Below are 4,848 nucleotides of genomic sequence, written 5' to 3' on the forward strand. Positions count from 1 at the left end.
CGGCCGCCTGCCTGCCTGCCCACCCGGCCTGCGGGCCTGGGACCTGGGCGGCCGGGGGCGCAGGGCGTCGGCAACTCGCCAGACGTCTTTTCAAAGCAAGCACTCCTGAAAGCCCCCAAAGTGGCTAATTCTGCAGGGGGGAAACCCCCGACGGGAGTGGGGGCGGCGATGCTTCCAGGGGGTGGGAAGGAAACGCTAGGAAGAACGGGGGTGACCTGATACGCCTACCTGGCTCAGAGGGTCACTGGCCGGCTCCCCGCGCCGCACGAACTTGCCCCCACAGCACCCTCTGGTGGACGTGCTGTCCGTTCTTTCCGCGGTTCTCCCATCCAAGGACCCCTAACCGGGAAGCGTAGCATTTGGAGGAGGTCAGGTGTTGGGAGTCATTTGAGAATCTTTTGCGCCCGGGGTCATTTGAAAATCAGGGTCTTTGCTGACATTGATGGTAACTTCGTATTTGGGGCTTAAGCAAATGGGTGACTTACGTACCTAAAATGTACTACTCCGAGTCAATGGAAGTACAATAAAAAGTGAATAGATGTAGACATGGAAATAGAATAACGCGGCCAGAAGTGTTTTAGAAACCCCCTTGTCCAAGGCCAGGTCCATGTTTGCTAGCATGTGTTTTGGTAAAGGCACAGTGGGTACTTACTATTTGCTGACCAAGTCTGCATTCTGCAATGGAGAACCCCCTTTCCACCTCAGTGCCTGTCTTTCTCACATATTCACACTCATTCATTCATTCATTGAATAACTATCTTTTTTTTTTTTTAGGAGTTTTTGTTTTGTTTGCTATCAGGTGTGTGCGCTCGCTGGAGAGAGAGAAAGAGAAAGAGACAGAAAATGAGAAATCACCCCTGGGGGGATGGCCACAACGCAATTCCCTCTCCATTCTCCTCTCGGAATTTTGGACACGCAAGCACACGCATCTGGCTAAGTATTAAGTTGCATGCTGGCACTGAGCATCACTCAATCCCCCCTTTTACAAATCTTTTAAAGTGTCTCCAGACAATACCAAAGCAAGGAGCCAAACCAAGGTGTAGAGGGAAGCTTTTTTTTTTTTTTTTTTTTTTGCTTATAGGATGTGTGTGTTTGCCAGAGACAGAAACAGAAAGAAAAAGAGAAATCACCTTCCCCGTGGTGTGGAGGGTGGATAACCACCCTGCAATCCCTTCTCCTCTATTTTCTTAGGATTCTGGATATGCACCACACATGCACTTGGCATGATTTTCAAACTGTGGGATCCAGGATTCAGACTGCACTGTCAGCCATGTGAGGTCCAGCACCTCAACCTCCACGCCACCTGCTGGCCTGAGAAATATTTTTTAAAGAATTGTTTAATGTAATGTAATGTAATTAATTAATTAAATTTGTTAATAATAAATAAAGTTAAATTTTTTAAATTCTTTAAAATAAAAAGAGGGGGGCCGACAGGTGTTGTGGTGGTTAAAGGCACTGGACTCCTACATGGCGGACCACAGTTTGAGTACCGGACCTAGTGACTTGCTTTCTCATTTTCCTTCCCTATCTCTCTCTCTCTCTGATCAGACTGGATAATAATAATAATAAATTAATAATAAAGTTTAAATAAACATAATTCCTTTTTTTTTTGAGAAGTTTTTGCTATAGGGCGCATGCACTCGCCAGAAAGACAGAGAGACAGAAAGTGAGAAATCACCCCTTCAGTGGGGAAGGCCACACCACAATCCCTTCTTCTCCATTCTCTTGGGATCTTGAGCAGGCATACACACGTGCCCGGCATGAGTTTAAGTCACCGGGTCCAGGACTTGAACCGCAGTTGACTACATGGGAATCCTGTGACATAGCCATTATGCTGGTCTCCATAATTCTTTTTTTTCCCATAATTTTTTTTTGGAGAGATTTTTGCTATAGAGCGCGCGCGCTCACCAGACAGACAGAGAGAGACATAGAGACAGAAAGTGAGAAATCACCCCTCAGAGGGGATGGTCACGCCGTAATCCCTTCTCCTCCATTCTCCTCTCGGGATCTTGGGTACGCACACACAGGCGCCCGGCGTGAGTTTTAAGCCACCGGTTCCGGGACGTGAACCGCGGTCGACTACGTGGGAGTCCAGCGACATAACCATTACGCTAACTGCTGGTTCCTCCCATAATTCTTTAAAGTTAAAAAAAAAAAAAAACTGTTATAGGGCATGTGTGCTCACCAGAGAGAGAGAGAGAAAGCAAGGTTCCAGGTCCAGGACTTGAGCCATGGTTGGCTGTATTTGAGTCTAGCACCTTAACCACCATGCACCTGCTGGCTCTCAAGAAGTATCTAAAAAAAAAAAAGAAGAAGAAGAAGAAGAGCTGGTCTGCCACAAATGTTGGAAGAAACAGGAAGATGAATACTTGCATTCCTGGGGTGTTTAGGAGCAGGCGAAGAGCCCTGTAGAAGGAAATGCAGAGTTCTACATGAGAAATGAAAGTAGGGGGAAACGTGCCAGTTCCTAAGAGGTTTATCTGAAATGCCTACCTGAAGAGTTTGTGCTCACCTAAATCCAAATGATCTGAAGGAAAACAAGAAAGCTTCAATTTAACCCAGTTTCCTCTCAGAAGAAAGATTATGGTAACAGAAGACGAGTGGTCCAGTCCAGGGTAGAAAAAAGTAGTAAGTCGCTGGAGTGCTAGATCCTTAGTGGGGAGATTAATAACTACTGAGGTTTCCAACGAGCCCTTGGCTTACCCATTCGATCCATGCTTTCTGCGTGTACTTAACAAAATATTTAGTATCTGATAAATGCCAGCCACTGTTCTAGGTTCTGGGAAACAGTGGGGCTCGAGACGAATGAGGGGAACCAGCAGTTAGCGTAATGGCTATGTCGCTGGACTCCCACGTAGTCGACCGCGGTTCGTGTCCCGGACCCGGTGGCTTAAAACTCACGCCGGGCGCGTGTGCGTGCGTGCCCAAGATCCCGAGAGGAGAATGGAGGAGAAGGGATTGCGGCGTGACCATCCCCCCTGGGGGGTGATAAAAAAAAAGAGACGAATGAGTTCTGTTCTCACAGAACGACTACAACCAAAAAGACAATGCTATGGTTTTGAATGTCCCCCAAAACCTCACGTGTTGATGTGGTTGTGATGGGATTAAGGGAGTGAAAACTTAACCTGATTATGACATGCAAGGTGGGGCCCCTGAGAAGAGATTAGAACTGAAGTCACTAGGGCGGGGCCCCATGATTAAATTCTGCTGGGCGTTATAAGGAGAAAGAATGAGACCAGAACAGAGAGGCCAATGGACTCCACCCCGCTTCCCAGCTCTCACCCTTGTGATGTGATCGGACTCTACAAGACACCCCCAGAGGTGGCTTTGGACCTGTGTCTCCACACTGTGGGCTGAATAGATCTCTGTTTTTAAATATTGCCCAATGTCAGGTATTTTCTATTATTAGCAACAAAATAGGGTACAATGGACCATCCCAAGTATTGGTGAGAAATGAGGAAATCAGAACCCACATGCCTTCCTTGTGGGAATATAAAATGGTGCAGTCACTTTGGAAACCAGTCTGGCAGTCACTCAGAAGGTTAAACTGGAGGAGTTACTATGTGGCTCAGCAATGCCGTTCCTGGGCGAGTACTGAGAGAAATGAAAATGTGCTGCACAAAACCTGGAGTGCTAACTGCTAATAGCGGGGTTACTCATAGCAGTAAAAAATGTACCCAAATGTCCGTCAGCCGATGCATGGATAAACAAAACTCTGGTCTACCCGTACAATGGAATAGTATTCAGCCATAAAGAGACGTACTGATATAGGCTACAATATGAATGCACTGTGACAACATCCTGCTTCGTAAAAGAAAGAAGGTAGTTATAAAAGACAGTGGGTTGTATGATTCCATTTACGTGAAATGGCCCGCATAGGCAAATCCGTTGAGACAGAAAGATTAGCGGTTGCCAGGGCCCGACGAGGAGGGAGAATGGAGAATGGAGAACGGCTGCCTGCTGATGGTTTTCTAGTTTGAAGTGACAGAAATGTTCTGAAATTAGATAATGGTTATGACTCCACAACCTTGTGAATATACTAAACACTACTGAATCATACACTTATAAGACCGAATTTTATGGTATGTGAGTTACAGTGCAGTACTGTACACAGCTATATGTATCTTAATGGGCCAGCTCTTTAGTTCAACAGTAATGCACTGCTCACCAGAAGCTGGACCCCACATGGCAACTGCAGGTCAAATCCCTGGCCCAGTCAGCCTGAAACATGCTGGGTATGCGTGTGAGTGCCCAAGATCCAACCAGCAGGCTGGAGGACTGAAGGAATGGGACCATGGCATGATCAGACCCTGGGCAGGGAGCTTCTCTCTCTCTCTCTCTCTCTCCCTCCCTCTCATCGTCACATGCACCTACTCTATCATGAATAAAGGAGGAAAATATTGTCACTAGGAAGTACTGAAGCAGGCAGTGACAATACAATGAGATAGATAAGCCTAGAACAGTGCTTGGCATGTATTAGGTACTCAATAAGTATTTGTTGAGTGAGTGAGTGAGTGAGTGAATGAATTAATAACTAAGTGCAATGAGAAAGAGCATAGTGTCGACGGTAAGACAGGAGATAGGCACAGACGCAAGGATGCTAAGCTTTCTAAGCCAAGACCTGAAAGGTGAGCTGGAGGTTAGCAGGGCAAGGAGGTAGAGCAGGGAGAACTGTGCTTCGGGAAGAGAAGACAGTTCCAAGCATGAGAATAGCATATTTGAAAACCTCAAAGTGAGAAAATGTGGCATGGTGGAGGAACGAGAGGCTGCAGAGCTGCAGCGAGAGGAGGTGGGAGCCCGAGGTGATTCTGGTCCTCAGGGGCAGGCATGGTAGGGTAGGGGGTGGGC

This window comes from Tupaia chinensis, unplaced genomic scaffold, assembly GCF_000334495.1.
Source record: "Tupaia chinensis unplaced genomic scaffold, TupChi_1.0 Scaffold000355_1, whole genome shotgun sequence".
NCBI lineage: Eukaryota > Metazoa > Chordata > Mammalia > Scandentia > Tupaiidae > Tupaia > Tupaia belangeri.